The sequence below is a fragment of the Sminthopsis crassicaudata genome, chromosome 5 (assembly GCF_048593235.1).
Source record: "Sminthopsis crassicaudata isolate SCR6 chromosome 5, ASM4859323v1, whole genome shotgun sequence".
Classification (NCBI taxonomy): Eukaryota; Metazoa; Chordata; class Mammalia; order Dasyuromorphia; family Dasyuridae; genus Sminthopsis; species Sminthopsis crassicaudata.
Genome location: NC_133621.1, coordinates 65,810,102 through 65,830,210, shown reverse-complemented (window position 1 = coordinate 65,830,210; position 20,109 = coordinate 65,810,102). Strand labels below are relative to the sequence as shown.

The following is a 20,109-nucleotide window of genomic DNA, read 5'->3' as shown; positions in this document are numbered from 1 at the left end:
GAATGGATTCAAGGAAAAGTAGGCAGAACAAAAAAAAACAAAAACAATATCCAGTAACCACAAATGCAATGAAATTATTAAAAGAAAGCTGGATTCTGTGAAACTAACAACAATTTTATGTAAAAACCAAAAGTATCAAAAAAACTTATTTTTAAAAAAACTTTGACCGTGTCTTCTCATGGGTACTTAGAACTTTGGGCATTCAATAACATCAATTGAGTCCTCAGTTATAAATATATACTTGATCTCCTGGGTGACCATGAGCTGTATGATCATCTAGGGTTTTGGTCTTTTTCAGTAATAAGGGTTTTTCCCCTTTTTTCTCTGGAGCTTAGAAAATTGAGTGTCACTTCCAGTTGATCAATGATGGACAGAAATAACTACACCCAGAGAAGGAACACTGGGAAGTGAATGTTAATTGTTAGCACTGCTGTCTGTCTACCCAGGTTACTTATACCTTCGGAATCTAATGCTTAATGTGCAACAAGAAAATGGTATTTACACACATATATTGTATCTGGGTTTTATTGTAGCACATGTAAAATGTATGGGATTGCCTGTCATCGGGGGGAGGGAATGGAGGGAGGGGGGGTAATTTGGAAAAATGAATACAAGGGATAATATTATAAAAAAAGTTACTCATGCATATATACTGTGAAAAAACATTAAACCTTAAAAAAAAAAGAAAATTCAGTGTCTTGCCAAAAGGCTACTATGAAAAAATATGTTGGAAATGGGAAAGTGCTATATAATTATCATTTGTTATTCATTATATGATAATAACAAATAACTACCATGGTGATAACTGGACTACAAATGAATAATATTTATAAAACCTGATAAAGATGGATAAGCAAGACAAAGAATATATATAATACAACATGCTGGAAAAAGCTGCAGGCATCAGATATGATTTCTCTCAACACTAACTACCACTGTTATCTTTCTAGCAATTATCTTCTCCTATAAGCAATTGACATGACATTATTGTGGTGTGCTTAATAAATAGGTTCTTTTTTAAAAATCCAGGAAAATATGTTTTCTCTCTTATCTCATATTTCTAATTATGTAGTCAACTTTCCAGCCAAAATGTCCCCTGTATGAACCCTATACTTTCTTTCTGCCTTGGTGCATGCTGTTCCCTTTGTCTGGAATGTTGTCCGGCAACCTCCCCTTCCATCTGATGAAATCCTAATCATCCATTTTTGTTATTGTAGTTGTCCTTCATTTTTGAAGAGGACATTCACACTGGAGAAGGTGATGTCATGTATAGATTTAAGTGAGAAAAGTTCTACAAAGTCACCAACTTTGTAGGAGGAAGGGAGAGAGAGAGAGGGAGGAAAGGAGGGAGGAAAGGAAGGAAGGAAGGAAGGAAGGAAGGAAGGAAGGAAGGAAGGAAGGAAGGAAGGAAGGAAGGAAGGAAGGAAGGAAGGAAGGAAGGAAGGAAGGAAGGAAGGAAGGAAGGAAGGAAGGAAGGAAGGAAGGAAGGAAGGAAGGAAGGAAGGAAGGAAGGGAAGGAGGGAGGGAGGGAGGGAGGGAGGGAGGGGGGGAGGAAGGGAGGAAGGGAGGGAGGGGGGAAGAAAGGGAGGGAGGGATGGAAGGAAGGGAGGGAGAGAAAGGAAGAGAGAGGGAGAGAAAGGAAGGGAGGGAGAGAGAAAGGAAGGGAGGGAGAGAGAAAGGAAGGGAGGGAGAGAGAAAGGAAGGGAGGGAGAGAGAAAGGAAGGGAGAGATGAAGGGAGGGAGGGATGAAGGGAGGGAGGGAAGGAAGGAGAAACTGCATAGCTAATTGTATCCACTGTGGGGTAACTACTAATATTCCCAGATTAGTGATTGTCTTTTATTCTTCATTCTTGAAAACCAGAGAAGGTGATGTCATAACTTCCAAGTGAATTGGATTTAAGTGAGGCAGAGTTTTCTTACTTACCATTAATCACTAAAAGGGTGTTGCCTCAGACAATCTAAGACCTGGAAAAGACCTTTTAGTTTAAAAGTGACTGCATCCAGTCATTCTGACTTTGATCTTGACACTGGACTCAAATAGCTCCAGAAGAAAGAGTGAGGTTTAAGACTCATCCTCTAAAGTCCAATTCAAGCACAGCCTCTTTCCTGAGGGCTTTCTGGAGAGTAACTAATCCCTTCCCACCCAAATTGCATCCTCCCCACTGTCCCCAAGATCTTTAGACTTTGGAAAGGAGGGAAGGCTTTAAAATACTTGCGTATTGATCTATATTCAAGTTTTTTTTTTGTTTGTTTGTTTTGTTTTTTTGGTCATCCTCTACTAGACTATAAATTTCTTAAATCTATATCTTATCTGAACTTTGTAACTTCTGTACTTTATGGTTTAGTGCCTGTCCTCCCCATGGTAGGGGTGGGGATAAAGATAGAGATAGAGATGGGAATGGGAGATGGATGGAGATGGGGATTAGGATTGGGAATGGGGAAAGAATGAGGATGAAAAGAGGGATAAGGATAACAGGGATGTGGAGAATAATTCCCCTCTCAAATGGGGAAACTCCCTCTTTTAATTCAAGTTGACACCTGCTCTGTAATTTAGCACCTTAGAGAAATATCTGGAGAATGGAGAATTTAAATGACTTGACAAAGATTACACAGCTAGGTCTTCCTGGCTTTGAAGTGGCTCTCTATCCACTACTCCATTCTACCATGCTCTACTAGCTGGATTCCTAGGATTTGATTCTACCATGATCATGATCCCTGCAAAGCTCATCACCAGCAAATACAACATCCCAGGCCAATAGTGATACTTAAGCCTCTGGCCTTCTGATTTTGGGGCTGGAGGGCAGAGCAAAGCATTCCTTCCTCAGTTTCTTTTTCATGTGTTATCTTTTTTCATTAGGCCTTGAGAGCAGGGACTGTGTTGTAGTGTATTCCCAGTGTTCAGCACAATGTCTGGCACATAGTAGGTGCTTAATAAATGTTCATTGAATTGAACTCTCTTACAAATAGCAAGTGCTAAAAAAATGTCAGTTGAATTAAATTTTGTATTTTAATCATTACATATCCTTTATTCATCAAGTGAATATTTATTAAGTCACTGCTAGATATAAGGTCACAAAGTAAAGCTGTTCAAGGTATACAAAGATAAATAAAATTTAGTCTCTGCCCCAAGGAGCTTAGGCATTAGTAGAGGAGATAGGTACTCAAATTATATGGATTGTGTGACTTAGGAGGATGGGTTACAGGTGCCTCACAGAATAAACCTCTGGGACAAGGTTTTTAGTCTGGGGCTCATAAGCTTTTAAAAAGCATATAGATTTGGATAATGATATTTCAATATGAATGGTTTCAGGGGTGACTAGATAGTGCAGTGGACAGAGCACAGGTCCTAGAGTTAGGAGAACCTGATTTCAAATCCAGGCTCAGACAACACATATTAGCTGTGTGACCCTGGCCAAGTCACTTAACCCCAGCTGCCTCACCATAAAAAAAAAATCGATTTCCATTGTTAATCCTATATACTTTATATTATTCATTTAAGAACATTATTTTGAGGAATGGGCCATAGATTTCACCAAACAGTCAAAAGAGTCCAGAACACGGGCATAAAAAAGTTAAGCATTCTGCTCTCATTCACAAGGTGAGAAAATGATCCCCTTGGAAACTGATGTAAATAAGGAACAACTTAAATAATGGAGATAAACCAGAGAATGTATAAGTAGGGAAAAGAAGAGAATAGGGAGCTTCTGGATTCCATCGGGGACTAGGATGTTCCCCAAATCTCAAGAAACTTCCAAAGACAGGTAACATGGTTGAGTGCAGCTGAAAGCAATGGACTTGGAACTAGTTATCCTGAGTTCAAATTCTAACACTTGTCATTTGACTTGAAATAATTCTGGAATTCAGTTTCCATAGCTGTAGAATAAGGAGGGGGAGGGGGAAGGCATTTAGGCTAAATGAGTTCTAAGTTTCCTTTCAATACTAATAATCTGTGATTAAAAAACCCCAATTGGGATGGCATAATCAATGTATTTCAAGAAACTAATCTTGGGAATTCTGAAAAGTCAATGATTAGAAACTGCTCAAAGTGCCTCTGGAAACTGCTCAAAGTCCATGGAAAAGGATACCTGGAGGGCACACTTCATTCCACTTTGCAGGTACACATCTACAGTAGAGATTAATGCACCAGCCTATCACTGTCCATTGAGATCACCTCATTTACAGAGGTTCTGTCCTCCAAGACATCTTCTGGATACTGACTTAACTCCCCAGGTAATTGGGAAATGAATATGTATACCGTGTGTGAGTATTCTAGTTTGCTTGGAAATTAAATTTCCCAGTGTTTTAAATTTAGCCAACATAAATCAGTTCTCCCAGACAGCTGAATATTACTCCTCACTTTTCTTGAAACAAGTGTCAAAATATAGAGTTTTAAGAAGTGGCGAGTTTGTTGTTGGTGGTTAGAGTTGGCTCAGGGTCAGGAGGACCTGAATTCATATCTTGCTTCCACATACATGATGGCTATGCACTTAATATCTCTCAGACTCAGTTTCCTCATCTATAAAGTGAGGGAGTTAGATTCAATGATTTGTAAGGTCTCTTTTAGCTCAAAATCTATGCTCCTAAGATGCAATGAACTTGCAAGGTTCAAGACTACACAAAATAGGTGAAAATATCTTGCAAATGTTCAGACAGACCCCATCAGCCAGGCTGCATTTTTCTGCCTGCTTTGTAGTTTGAGATACAGTCCCTTTATGTCCCTGGCCAAGTGTCCTAGACTCCAAGCTCAGTTCTTTCTTTTGTAAAACCATGAGATTCCTTATTCTGTCTGCCTCACAAGACTGGGCTGGTGATACATTGTGACCTTGTAACATCCAGTGCTACACAGTGACACTGACCTTTGGAAGAGAAGGAAGTTGTGGCCACAAAGCTCAAGGAAGGCTTCACCAAGGACATAGAACCTGATCCAGGACTCCAATGATGGGCAAGATAGATAGATGTGGAAGAGAAAAGATTTTTCACTTCCTCAACAAATAAGATATTAAAATATATAGATATTATAATTATCTCTATATATACATGCATGTTTATATGTGTATGTATACATACACATACATGTGTATGTGTATATGTGTAGACTAACATATATGTGTATAAGAAAGAGGAAGGAAGGAAGGAAAGAAAGAAAGGAAGGGAAGAAGAAAAAAGGAGGGATGGAGGGGGAGAAGAGAAAGAGGGAGGAAAAGGGAAGGAGAGGAGGGAGGAAGGAGGAGGGAAGAGAAGGAGGGAAGAAGGAAAGAAGGGAGGAAAAGAAGGAAGGAAGGAAGCAGCAAAGGAGAGAGGGAAGGAAGGAGAAGAAGAGAAAAGAAGAGAACCTGGAAAGATGGGTTGGAGCCCAACTTCAAAGAGTCTTGAATCCCAGAAGTAGTTTAGACTCCATCTTGTGAGCAAGGAGTGACACTGGAGCCTTTTAGGTGGAAGACTGTCAGGGACAAGTTTGTCCATCAGGAAAATTAGCTTGGTAGCTACATATGAGATGAGAAAAGTCTTGGAGTTGAGGAAGTCAGCCAGGAGGCTATGAAGTAATTGAGAGAAGAGGCAATAAGAACAATAGGATGGTGGAAGCAGGAAGGATGACAATGGATAATGACATGGTCAAAAATAAAAACAAAAAAGAGAATCTATAGGACTTGGCCAGTGATTAAACATGGTGTGTGAAAAGAAGTCAAAGATGATACCAAGTTTTCTGTCTTGGTGACCAGGAAAACAGAATTGCTATCTATAGGAATTGTTTACCAGGAGGGGGAGCCATTTTAGAGAATGTGACCAGGAAAGCTTAGTTTTTATTATATAGTTTTAACCATAATTCTTGTTCCTTCCAGAAAACAAGTTCTTCCAAGTTATCAAGTAGACTTTCATTCAGATCTTTTTTGTTAACACTGACAATCCTGCAAAGAATCTTAACCTTTTATGTGCTGTGGACTACTATGGAAATCTGGGGAAGCCCAAGAATCTACTGGGCTCTGTGGCACAATGGATAGAATACAGAATCCAAAATCAGGAAGACCAGAATTCAAGTCTAACCTCAGACACTTACTAACTGTGGATCCTGAGTATGTCACTTAACCAATAGCTGCCTCAATTTCCTCATCTGTAAAATAAAAATCATAGTTATCTAATCCCCACCCCAGAGTTGTTGTGGGAAACAAATGAGATATTTGTACAGCACTTTAAAGTGTTATATAGATGGTGACTAATATGAATTGCATAAAATAAAATATATAGGATTACAAAGGAAATTAATTTTATTAAAATAGCTATATATACATGTATAGCTATATATACACATATATATTTTTTTTTTAATTTCACAAACCCCAGGTTAAGAACTCCTGATCTAAGGATAAGGATAAGGATTAGACCCATGAGTGCAATGGTATAGGAAACTCCCTCTACCAATGTAGGTCAGCACCTTCTCTGTGACTTAAAATCCTAGACAGCTGCCTTAAGCATTAAGAGGTTGTGACAGCCAGTACGTGGCAGAGCTGGGACTTAAACCGAGTCCTTCCTGGCTTCAAAGCCAGTTCTCCTTCCTCTATGCTATGCTGCTTAGGATTGAAACTATCCAAGTTCAACTTTCTTGGCAGAGTTTAGGTCCTTGGTATGGTGACCAAGTCTATAAATAATATTACATCATATACATATATATGTATATATATATATATGTATATATATATATATGTATAAGGTCCCATATGTTCTCACCAATTGGAATTTAAGAAACACCCAACAGCTCTAAGAGGGATAATTCAAACAGGACCAATATCTAAATGACATACAAACATATGATATTAGCACTTATACACTATAACTGAAATCATCAGCTTCAAAGCTATCACCTTGGGAAGTCATGAGTTGTTGTTCAAAACATTTGGGGATGTCAGGATCACCTACAAATCTAGTTTCTAAATGAAAAAAAATTACCTCATTACTTTATTTATTGACACTAAGAAATAGAGTAGCTTTAAAAAGAAAACCAACAGTCTGATTTTATATGATATTAAGAAAGACAGTGTACAGAATAAAGATAGTGATGCTCCTATTAATTATATTCTGCCTTAATCAAATCTGTAGTATTTCACTTTTTGACACCTTTTTTTGACACGCCAGTTTCCAGGTGGAATTGGTCTAAAAGAGCTGATCTTGGTGGTAGGGAGATCAGAAAAGCCATAAGAGAATCAGTTGGGAAGAAATGGAAATTTTTAACATGGAGTAGAGGAGATATGAGGAGGGATATAATAGCTATCTTCAAATATCTGAAGGGCTATTATACAAAAGAATTAGATATATTTTTCATACTCCAGAGGACATAACAGATAGAAATTACAGAGACAAAGTTAGATTTAATGAAAAGAACTTTAATTCAATTCAATAAACATTTATTAAGTGTCTACGTATGTCAGGTATTATAAGTTCTCTGACAAGAGTCTCGCATGCATTTTCTTGATAAATGAAATTCTAGGAAAGTTACTGTCATCTAATGACCCTCTAATTACTAATACTCTACCAGGCATAAAACGTAGCTTTCATACTTCTGCACATTTCACTTTGAATCAGTTCATATAAATCTTCCCATACCTCCTCTAAGACCTCCTTAATGAGATCCATGAGTACTCAGAACAATGTAAAAATCTATACTGGGAAAACTAACTAAATTAAAGATCCTTTTCATTCAGATAAGGACAAAAACAATTTTGAAGGTCTGGTCTCTGAGTTAGTCCATTAGCATAACAATTTGGCAAAGGTATTGCAGGTAGATATTGCATTGGTCCCAGAAATGAAGAGAAGGAAGGAAAATGGGTTAGCATACATTTGGGAAATCATACACTATTTTTCATGATCCAAGCCATTCCCTGACACAAAAGTCCACTGTGTTTTTTTTATTAACATCAGTCTTCTACTAGTGATATAATGTAGAGTTACTCATGAAACAAAAAAGAATCACATTGGCAAGTGATCCAAAGAGCACCTGAGAGGCACAGGATGAGAGCAAATAGGCTAAAACATATTTTCCATCATTACAAAATGCAATGGCTCTGTAGTCAGAGTCTCCAAGTTTAAATCTGGCATCTGACATAGAGCAATTTATTTAAAGTCCTTCAATCTTAGGTTATGCATTGGAAGCAAGTACTGGCCAGCCTGAGCATAGCATTGATTTAGAGGCAGATCTCCAGGATTCTGGACAAGTAGTTTATGGAAGATCCATGGGAGAACACAGGTAAGAATCACATTGGATTAAAAGGCAATAAAATCTGGACCAGTGGAAGGAATATTCACACCAAAGAGATTGCAGGTACATAGAAATGATCAAAGTAAAGCAGGGGCAAACTTATAAGAAAGTTGTTCAAAAGTGGAATAGGCTGTCTTGGGAAGTAATATTTCCTCTCCAGGGAGGTTTTCAAGAGGACAACTGGATGACCGGTTATTGGGTATGTTTTAGAGAGATTTCTTGATTAGGACCCTTCTATCTTTAGGATACCATATGCCATATCCTGTGGCAATCTTTTTTTGTCCCAAGTTAAATTGTCTCCAAGTATCTATAGCTATTCACTTAGATGGCTTCTGATTTGTCTCTGTTTCTGAAAATCAAATCTATTCTCAAAGAACAAAGAGAGGCATTACTAAAGATATTTAGAAAAACATAGACCCTTAATTTTAAAGGATTATGAAGCTGTTTTGAGCAATGGCAATACACTGCAATAGGTTCATGGCTTTCCAAAGTGACTACTTGATGGACAAAATTCATCTGGGTAGATAAGTTTTGGAATATTATAAAAATAAATCATTTACATCACTTTAATTACAGCTCATATCATCACTTCTCACTAGTAGATTCCCAATTGTTTTCTTTGTTTCTAGTCTCTCCCCTCTGCCAAATTGTCTTAAGACATAGATTTTACCATGTCATTTCCTTGCAGTGGCTCCCTATTGCTTCCAGGATAAATTACCTATCATTTAAGGGCACCGAAAATCTAGTTCCAAGATATTCTTTAATCCTTATTTCACTCACATTACTCTTTAATGCACATTCTGTTCCAGCCAATGAGTGCTACAAGCTGTTCCCTGAACTCAAACATTCTACCTTTTGGCTACCTATGTTCATTCAAGCTTCCCTCAGGCCCGGAACATACTACTTCCTTAGTCCCACCTTTAAAATTTCTTATTGGCTATTAAGGCTCAGTTCAAGAGCCTCTCTTCCAAGAAGACCTTCCTGATCCACTCTACCCTCTGTTCATTCACACCACCCCCAACACAGTGCATTTTTCCTCTTTCAGTTTCCCAATGCTTATCTATTTGTGTACATCTTATTTGAAAGTCAGAATTTTTGCTTTGGGCTTTGAATTCCTAGCACTCAGCATGTTGCCTAGAACACAGTAGGTATTTAATATTCAATTGATTAAGGTTCAACAAGAGATTAACGACTGACATTAATTTCTAACATTCACTATAAACATATCAAAAATTTATGCTTCTGTTCAATCATTTCAATCATGACTAGCTCTTTATGACCCCATTTGACGTTTTCTTGGCAAGATACTAGAATGTTTTGTCATTTTCTTCCCTAACTCAGATAAGAAAATTGAGGCAAACAGTTATGTGACTTGCCCAGGATCACAGTAAGTGTCTGAGGTTTGATTTGAACTCAGTTCTTCCTGATACCACGCCCAATGCTCCATCTACTTGGTCACCCAGCAACCCTATCAGAAATTACTTTTGCTAATTATACTTTCCCATGTCTTCATTTTCTTGATGATTTTTTTTTCTCAAATTGAATTTACTGCTGAAAATAATCAAACTTAATATTAGGCCCACCAGAAGGTTAGTATCTATTATAAAGCACATGAACTACTGAGATGGAGCAACTAAAATTATGTTATTTCACTGTACTGGGGACTCTTTCTACCCCAGAGGATGAGAATTCTTTCATCCCGTAGGAAGCAGAGTCTATGAGAGAGCTGGATTTGGATTCAGAAGACCTTGCTTCAACTTAATAATGAGTAAGAACTTAACACTTGTATAAGTTAAGGCAACTCACAACTTCTCTGTACCTTAGTTTCCCTCCTCATGGGTAAAATGAAGGGGTTAGAATAGATGATCTCTATGGTCTCTTGCAGCTCTAAATCTCCACTTTCTGCTGAACCCCAGAACTGAGACAGTTTCCTAGGTAACAGATACCTCTTGTTTCTGCATCTGTATTTCGATTTTTCCCAACCCAGAAGAACCTGCCAACATTTCTTCTCTACTGTTACAACCTATAAGAATTCAGGGTTACCTCTAGGCAACAGATGAAAAGCTGGAGCAAGATTTCAATAGGGATAACAGATCCATGCACACAAACGTAAGGGACCAACATTAATTTATAAAGATAAGACTAATGAATCACTCACTATAAATGGAGCATGGATTCTCAAGTTGTTTTTTCTACTAATGGGAATGAATCCCTGAATTCCTGAGCATCCATCTAGATGATTTCCCTTGTGACCAATGGTGTCCATTTGGCAGATAATCGGTTAGTTAAGAATATTCTATGGTCACTTAAAAGCAAAATTATCAGGTCAACATGGGGATGGATCCTATATCTCTAAAACTATTCAATAAAATGTAGTGTAATCATAAAATAAACTCAGAACTTTGACTTCTCCCTAACTTCATCTCTGCAGCCAGGAGAGGCTTAATAATAAGTCACATTCACATAGCACTTCAAGTGTTTATCCCATAACAACCCTGAGATGTATGTATTGCAAGCAATACTGTCCCCATTTTATAGCTGTGGTAACTGAGGTGTTTTTTCTCATTTTCCCATGATCACACAGGCAGTGTCTAAAAGAACCTGAATCTCAGTGTTCTTCTTTCAAATATAGTGCTCTAATAGGCCACAATATAATAACAAAAACCCAATTGTGAATAACTAGAGGAAGACTGAGGGAAAAAAACAACCCTGAAGATTAATAAAGAATTCCATTATGTGTTATGCAAAGCCAAATCATATAAGATTCTGGTATAGTTTTACAACCTGTGACATGAACTGATTAACTTGTTTGTGATAAGCTTACAGTATGGGGCACTGCTGACAAAACTCGATATATAATTACTTTAAAAACATCCCAAGTTTCCAGCCTCAAGGAATTTCCCATTCTCCACCCCCTCCCTACCCAACTCCCCAAATATGCAACTTCTAAGCTGTATTCACTGACATTCCATACTTAAGATGTAACTGGTTTTTGGAGTTATTAGAAGTTCAGTGTAAATGTTTTCTTCAACTGAGTTCTAATGTTATGATTAATGAACAACAATGTACTCTCATTAAACAAAAGGTAAATATCCAAGGCATTAAAAAACTGGACATAAGTGAATTACAAAGTGATACATGTCATCCTCGCTCCACCCCAACCCACCAAATGGCCAAACTGTTTGATTCCATTCTTAGAAATAAGACTGCCAGTTTCTGTTATCTTAATTATTAAGCAGAATTGTTCAACAGTTCCATTTAAAATACCTAAGCATTAAATTCAAAAATTCTTCCCACATCACTGTGATATTGAAGCCAGAGCCTCACATTTGTGGGAAACACTGCAGACTGTCCAAAGAAGTACTTAATCTTTGAAATCATCATTCTAATTAGGACTTCTTCACCGAGTTAGAGTTTCTGAAGGGGACAGAAAAATCTGGAAATTGGTGTTTAAAATCAAAAATGTCATAGAACACTAGTATCTTACTGGGTTTGGTACTAGGCTCAAGTTCAAGTTAGAATGGCTCGAGTATGGAATGTTTTTCTCCTCTTAAAAATGCTATTCCCTCTTAAAAGAGAGAAAAGGACCCACATGTGCAAAAATGTTTGTAGCAGCTCTTTTTGTGGTATCAAAGAACTGGAAAATGAATAGATGCCCATCAATTACAGAATGGCTGAGCAAGTTGTGATATATGAAGATAATGGAATATTATTGCTCTACAAAATTTGCTCTACAAAAAAATGAGAAACAAGATAATTTTAGAAAGACCTGTAATGATTTACATGAACTGATACTGAGCAAAATAAGCAGAATACATCATACACAATAACAGCAAGAACATGTGCTGATCAACTATGAAAGGGTTGGTTCTTCTCAGTGGTTTGGTGATCCAAAGCAATCCCAATAGATTTTGGACAGAAAATGCCATCTGTATCCAGAAAAAGAACTAAGGAGACTTAGTTATGTTCATTTCTTGTAAAGTAGCTACCTGGAGGGCCTCAGGATCAGCCAGAGCCAGGATAATTAAGGTCCTTGATCTTTAGGGGGAGAAGTAAAGGAGGCAGACAAGTAGAATCCTGGATTCTGGAGTCCAAAGTCACCAACCTCTCTCCTCCTCATCCTGCAGCCAAGTGACTCTGGGCCCTCCTCCTCCCACCCCCTCTAATCCTTACCTACAATTACCTTAACACCAAACATTCAGCAAGCACCAAGGGTGAGAAGAGCCATTATCCAAGAATATGCTAATGGAGTCATTATCTCACATCAAATAGGTAATTAGCTTTAAGTGCTGGATTATCTGATTCAAGCATACCTTTTTAGAGTTTCAGCCCTCTACAACTTTTTTTTCTGTTTTTTTGTTTGTTTGTTTGTTTTTTTAATCTCTCTCCCGTTTTTTCCCTTTTGTTCTGATTTTTCTCTCCCAATATGATTCATAAAGTAATATGTGTTAAAAAATAAATTTACTAGAAAAAATTTACAACTAAAAATGTTATTTCCTCTTACTTAATTATATAATATTAAAAGTTGCCAATATTTATATAGTATTTTAAAGTTGGCAGAATACTCTTCTCACAATTATCCTAGCATTGCATTATTATCCACTGTATCAGTATATATGAAGAAACTGAGTTTCAGAGTGGTTAAATGATTTACTCATATTCTCACAGTAGGAACTAAGTCTTTGGATTCAAAGCCTTTTTCTACTCAGTCACATTGTTGCTCCTAATGTCTCATCTTCCTCACCACTATATTCAGATTTGAAAATTTTTTCTTTTCTTGACTTTTCTTTCATCTATATATTCTTCTGTACAATAATAGCAGTAGCCTTATTCATTTATTACAACTTAAATACTGCTACATTTTAAAATGCATTACAAGTCATTTCATAAAGAGTAAGACCAAACACTTTCTAATTTCTCAGATCCTCAAGACATAGGAATGTGTATGTGGAGGGGAGCAGTTTCTTAACTGTAAGACAGCTTTATAAAATCAGATAGTAGACCAAAATATTTAATCTATTATTCTCAATCCAAATCCACATCCAGAAATGTAAGGTGTGCTAAGATATGCAGTTTTAGGAACTGACTAGTTCCAGGAGTACCCTATGTGGATGAAATGACAGGTCAGTACCAAAAGAAAAAAGAAAAAAAAAGTTGACAAGTAACCTAATACATCCTAATAACTATGGAGTTAGAGAAGTATTTTTGTTTGTTTGTTTTTGTTTATTTTTGCTTGGGTGTCTTTTTTCCCTCTACATATTGAATTTTGACTGTTTACATTTAGATATCCATGAAAATTTTAGCAGATTCTGGCAGGAAGTTATAACCAATATATGCTGTAGTTTTTAGATATGGATATGTTTTTGCTTGTGTACCCAGAATATCCACAACTAAGTTTTTAAAGGTAAAGTTAAAAGTAGATGAAATAGGCAAACAATGATAATACTAAAGTTTCAATTTTTTTCAAGATAAGATTTGAGAGGTCATCCTTTTCTGTTCCCCATTAAAGCACTTATATAGAAGAGGTTTGGATCTTAAAGGCGATATCAAAGTGTTTAAAGTTTGACCTACCCTTTCCTTTTAGGCTGGATTTTGTGAGTAAGCTTCCCCCAGCATTCCTTAAGTCAGCAGGCCCTTGAAACAAAGCACAATGGCAAGGTTTTAGCAAGTGAGATAACCCTTTCCATCCAAGAGGTGGAAAACAACATCTGTTAAAACCAAATAAGATGTAATAATGGGTTCAGCAACAGACCCAGAGGATTTCAGAAACAGTTTTTTCCTTGTCAGAGAAAAAAAAAATAAAAAGCACAATTGCTTCATATTCAATTCTCTCAGCCCCAGAATTCCCCTTAGATTAATTAGGGTGGATTCTAGCCAAATTTATTTAAACAGGACTTTGCATTCCTACAGGAACTTGTTTCAAATTCATTACCACCACAAAATTAGGACTATATTTTTCTTTAAATACAACCAATTGGGGTTGGGGTAGGGGTAGGAGAGTTGGAGGAAAGAAAACTTAGGTTATATTAGAACTTTCTCCTGGATATGTGACATAACTGATTATAAAAAATTCTTTCATCAAAAACAAAAAACCAAAACCAAAACCAACCATTATCACAATGTTGGCTTTTCTCACTGAACAAATAGGCCCTTGTTTACTCCCAGTACCCTCAATCACTTAATAACAACAAATATGGAGCTAATAAATAATAGGTGACTAATCTCTGGCCACAGATTATGATGAGATAGACAAGCCAATCCAAGTTCTTGTAACATTTTACCCTATTTGACACCTAGATGTTTTAAGTAACATAGGAGGAAATTTAAAAGATACACCCTTTTTATTTTAAATAAAAAAAACTCAGATAGTAGAATGAAATATTTAATCTAGATGTTTTAAGTAACATAGGAGGAAGTTTAAAAAAATACACTCTTTTTATTTTAAAATAGAGCCTCCCAAGTAATACTCTAGTTCCCATCCAAAGGTATAATCTTTAAAAAAAATAAAAATAAAAGAAGCAAAAACAAAAAAAAACCTGTAGTTATGGAATGACTATAATATAAAATTTATATAGGTTTTTAAAGACTTCAGAGCACTTCACAAATATTTCATTTGAGACTATCAACAATCTAGTGAGGTAAATGCTAATGTATTATAACTCCCTTTTACAGATTAGGATATGGAAGCAGGGCATGGTCAAATAACTTGCTGAAGGTCACAACTAGTGTCCAAGGCAATATTTGAATCCAGAGTTCTAATTCCAAATCCAGCATTCTCTCAGTTAGTTATTCATTCCACTTGACATGCTAAGTTTCAGGATAAAGATGATAAAAATGAATTCTTACATCACATTATAGATCAATTACCTAATCTTATATTGAGAGATGTATCCCCCAAGCCTCACTATTCATAGTGTGAAGTTATCAAATCAGCTTTTTAAGGCATTTGTCTTTCAAAGTGACTCTTAAATTGCCCTAACAAAATACTGTATTTCTAGTTTATCCGAACTCTTCACATTTCTTAATTTTAATGTCCAAAACTTAAACTATCTAGCAATATATCTTGAAAAGGAGCACGAAGTAGTGGACAGAGCAAAGCATGGGCCATTGAGTCAGTATAGTTCTTCCTCTGACACATACCAGGTCTTTGACCATAGGCAAGTTACTTTACCTACCCTAGACTATAAATTACAGTGTTGAAAATACACATCCGCAAAGGGAGTTTAGTCCTGGGAGCTTCCCCTACCCCTCCCTCCAAAAAAAAAAGGTTTTAGATCCAGACCAAAAAAAAAACCAAAACAAAATAAAACAGTGTAATACATTGTAATATCTAACCATTCAAATGCTAAGCCTCCTTTTTATATTAAAAAAAAAGTATTATTCAGTTCATGCAATTTAAAAATCACCTATCCTCACTTCTATTTTTAAAAAAAGTGAATTCAGAACTCACACTGATTTTGATCTCTTTGAAGGTTGTGGACTCTCCTGTTTGCTGGACTGAAAAAGAATGGGGCAAAGAGCTCTGGCAGATGGAAAATAGAATGAACAGAAAAAGAAATGACATCCAAATGTCAGAGCTAGGAACTCTGGGCTATATCCCTTACTCCTCCATCCCTCTTTCTCAGCGGGAAGATAATTCACTCAGGATCTGAGAAATGAAACTGGGGATGGGGAGAGGACGGAAAGGTGATTAGGACGGGGTTGGGGGAGGGAAACGTCAGATTTGGTCAATTTAATTCTGAATAGCTTAACACATACAAACACCCCAGTGAGTTTATTGGGTATGGTCAAGCTTCGCTGACCAAAAAGTTTTGCTTTCTGATTCTTTAGTAGTGAAATCACAGTTAATTTTTTTAAACACACAGAAGCATCGGAGATATTAGTTTCTATTACCAGTAACAAGAAGGAAGCAAAGGCGGGTCTTTCAATCTTGTAGACTGCAGCAGCGGGAATACAACCCTGCTTCAGTCCTGGGCTTGTGATCCCAACATCTAAGGAAGCTGTAGTTGCTGTGACATTTTATGGCCGATTACGGCACTTCTCTGTGGAGGGGTGGGGTGAGAGGGGGATTGGGGTGAGATGCTTGTGGGAATCAGAGATAGAAGAGGCTGCAAGGCTCATAATTGAGCTAGCTGATTAAGTGGATTTGCTCTCTCTCTCTCTCTCTCTCTCTCTCTCTCTCTCTCTCTCTCTCTCTCTCTCTCTCTCTCTCTCTCTCTCTCTCTCTCTCTCTCTCTCTCCTTCCCCTCTCCCCCTCTTCCTCCCTTCCCCCCTCCCCTTTAACAAGAACAATAAACACCACAGAAGAAACAGTGCTCAGAATTCACAGCCAGAGATTAGAGTCATAATCCCCCAGACCTTAAACTGTGTGTGGTGTACACGTGGGTGTGTGCCAGCAGCGGCAGGAGCCGAGGAGATCAGGCAATCACCAGCCTTTCCCTTGCATGTGGTCATTTAAACAGGCAACAGAGGGAGGCGGAGGGAGGGGGAAAAGGCAAAGGGCAGAGCTTTGGATCTGGAACTTTAAAATGTTAATGCAGTTAGTGCCCGATTCGGGGTTGCCGCAGAACGGAGGCTCCCCTAAGGGTGGTCTGCCCATTTGTGGTTGCCTCAAGAAGAGATGTCAAATAGGAAACACTGCAGGATCGCCCCCTACGAAGTTGGGGAACTCAGGGGACAGGGAGGAGCCTCCAAAAAGAGAGAGGGCAAAAGACCGCAGCTCGTCCTCTTGGCCCCTGCGATAGGCTGGTGCCGAGGGAGCACAGGGACAGGCAAGGTGAAGCCCCGAGAAGAAAGAAAGCTGGCGGAGAGAAGGGACCATCCTCCAGGAGAGTTTGCAGGCTCGGGCGGCGTGCGCTCAGGGCGCAGCCCTGGAACCGGAGCGCGCAAAAGGGCGCAGAGTCGCCGACCCCCCCATTTGGGGGCGGGGTGGGGGTAAAGCGAGCACCCCGAAGGGCAGAGCCGCCGCCGCTGCCGCCCGCACCAGCGCTCCCCGGGCAGAGCCAGAGGGCGGAGGACGCCTAAGGAAGGAGCTGCAGTACCGCGGGGGGCTGCGGCCGGGGGTCGTAGGGGAGGAGGGGAGCGCAGGTTGGCTTCCCTTACTAACATCCCTCACCCGAAGCTGTCCGCGGGAGAGGACTGTGGGGGCGGGGGCAGGTCCCAGGCTGCAAAAGTTCGGAGGGGAGAAAGGCAGGGCTCCGGCTGCAGGAGACACGCGAAAGCGGTGTAAGAATTGGGGGTGGAGGGGCGCAAGGCAGAAGACGAGGAAGTCAGGGACTTACCGAGAGGCTCCTTCATGCTGCCTCCCGCTGCCGGCCCCGCCGCAGCCGCCGCCGCCGCCGCCGTCCCCGGCCGCGGGGTTGTGAGCGAGCGAACGAGCCAGCAGCCCAGCCTGAAGCGGCCGCTGCTGAGCGAGCATGCCTAGTGCGCCTCGCCCTCCGCCTCCTCCGCCTCCTCCTCCTCCTCCTCCCGCTGCTTCTGCCGCCACCTCCCCCGGCCCCCTCCCTCCTCCCCACTCCTACCCTCCCCTAGGCTCCACGACTTGGAAGTAAGTGCCTCCCACCCTCCTTCCTCCGCGTGCAGCCCCCGGTTAGCGGTTCGAGTCTCCGCAGGGGTGCAGGGTGGCGGGGCTGAGGGGGGAGCGCTGGACAGGGACGAGAGAAGTAGAGGGGGTAGGGTGGGGGAGGGGAGAGAGACAGGCAGAGCGAGGGAGAAGAAATGAAGAGGGGTGGGAGAGAAGGAAAGAGAGGAAGGTATCGGGGTAACCTTCGGAAAACCTGGAGGGCACGCTTATGTTCTGGCACAGGTGGGCTGCTCCGGCTGCGCTCCTGAACTTGACGGCTCACCTGGACCCGAGCTGTGTCCTAGCTAAGCCAAACACCCGCAATCCGTGCCCCGAATGCATGAGAAGCCCGGGATGTGTGCCATGTGTGCAAGGGTGCGTCCCAGGAAGAGCACCTATATGAGGCAGGAGGCAGGGAAGCCTCAGCTGGGGACTTGTGAAGTTGGGGGGTTTGCTTTTAAATAAAGACCCTGGGGAAATCGGGATGTGGGAGTGGGAAGGGACCTTGGAAGCCATCCAGTGCAACCCCATCATTTTCCAGATGGGCAGAGGGAAGCCTGAGTTAAATGGCTTGCCTGAGGTCACTCAGTAGTCTAGGGCCAGGTCTGGGACTAAAAGAGAGCTCTCCTACCTACTCATCCCGGGCTCGATCTAGAATTCCACATTAGCTCCGAAGATGGGACAAATCAAGTTCCTACCTCGTTCTCTTAGCTCCCAAAGCTAAAAAAACAAAACAAAACAAAACAAAACAAAACAAAAAAACAACCAAACGAAAAATAACAACAACTATATTTTGTAAAAGGATCCTGGATTTGAAGTTAGAAGTGAGCCCAAATTCTGGGTTTGCTTAGTGTCTGTGTGATTTAGTTAGCTTCTAAATTTCTTCATCTGTAAAATCCAAGGGTTAGACTAACTGATTTTTAGTGTCTCTTCATGTTATTGCACCTTTCAGAAAAAAATTAAAATCTCACAATTTTAGGGGTGTGCCTGTGTACCTCAAACATTTGCTTTGCTTGTATGAAGTAACCAGATGAATGAGGAATTTGATCCACCAAAACCTGGATTCAGCTTCTCCCTCTGACTTTTACTTGCTATGTGTATTGGGTCTCATCAACATTACGGAAATACCAGCCTTCCAGAATTGTTTTGAGGCACACATGAAAATGTAAAAAAAGTTCTTTGCAAAGCTTTTAGCACTACATAAACCTTAGTGGTTAGTATATAAATAGCTCTGGCCAGTTGGTTTGGCCACGTTAAAATTAGCCCCACACTGATCCTAATTACCATTTTTCAGGAAATTATTTAATACAAATAACCATATATGGAATACTGAAATGTCTGGCACTGTGCTAGGTTCTGTGGGTTATGAAAAAAAACTCTTTACAAGTAGTTTGTAATCCATTCGCGGAAATAAGAGTTGTAAAATGAAACAATTAATGGGAAAAATACTTTTGGGGGGTTCATATTTATCATTTCATCAGGCGTAAGGGACTCCAAATCTGAATAAGCCCTTCCACCAAAACAGATCAGAACTACATCAGTAACTTCATCGATAAGAGTAGTTGCCTGGGGTCACTGAGAGGTTAAGTCACTTGTCCATGATCATAGAGTTATTATGAGATAGAAGCAGTACTTCCACCCAGACTTTCTTAATTTCAAGGCCAGGCCACTATACAGTAGGCCATAGCCTTTCCCTTCCGTGGCATAAGGGGGTAAGAAAGTGCTAAATTGTGCTGCACAGATAGGAGGGTTGATTGGGAATGATACTAATGTGCTGTTCCCAACTGATATCATAGCTCCTCATAACTCCTTTCCCAGTAATTAAGCTGTGTGTGTGTGGGAGGGGGGAGGTCATCTTTGCTTTCCCTCTCCCTTTCCCCCTGTCACCCAACTCAAGACTTTCTATTCATTCAGGGGGTTCTCAACACATACAGGAAATAATACCCAGGACATTCTTTTCCATTAGAATGTTAACTTCCTGCAGCCAGGGAACCTATTTGACTTTCTTTGTATCCCTAACGCTTAGCTTGGTCTTGAACATAGTAACAAATTCAAGTGAATTTATCTTGAAGTGTAATTTAAAAAAAAATAAAATATGCATCCTCAATGGATAAGTGACTGAAGATTATGAACAAACTTCTCAAAAGTACAATCGAAAACTATTAACAACCACAGGAAAGAATGCTCTAAATCACTAATAATAATAAAAAACACAAACAAAAGCAACTCTGAGGTGTAGACACTCATACACACAAATATGTATATAAAAATAGCTGCATGAGCAAAATGATTCTTTAAT

At 39.5% G+C, this 20,109-nt stretch overlaps 1 protein-coding gene across 4 annotated transcripts in view; it reads right to left on the bottom strand.

Moving 5' to 3' along the window:
* JCAD (junctional cadherin 5 associated) overlaps positions 1–17,659 on the bottom strand; it is a 71,895-nt gene extending 54,236 nt beyond the window's left edge. For 2 of the 4 annotated variants that reach the window (XM_074267020.1, XM_074267022.1), the window contains exons 1-2: positions 17,530–17,659; positions 13,820–13,882 (exon numbers count right to left, since the gene is read on the bottom strand). The gene's annotated coding sequence lies outside the window, so the exon portion shown is untranslated. Of the gene's footprint in view, positions 1–13,819; positions 13,883–16,141; positions 16,258–17,529 lie in introns of those variants that run through there. The other 2 variants (XM_074267021.1, XM_074267023.1) reach the window with 2 other exon arrangements.
* Between the last annotated feature and the right edge of the window lie 2,450 nt (positions 17,660–20,109).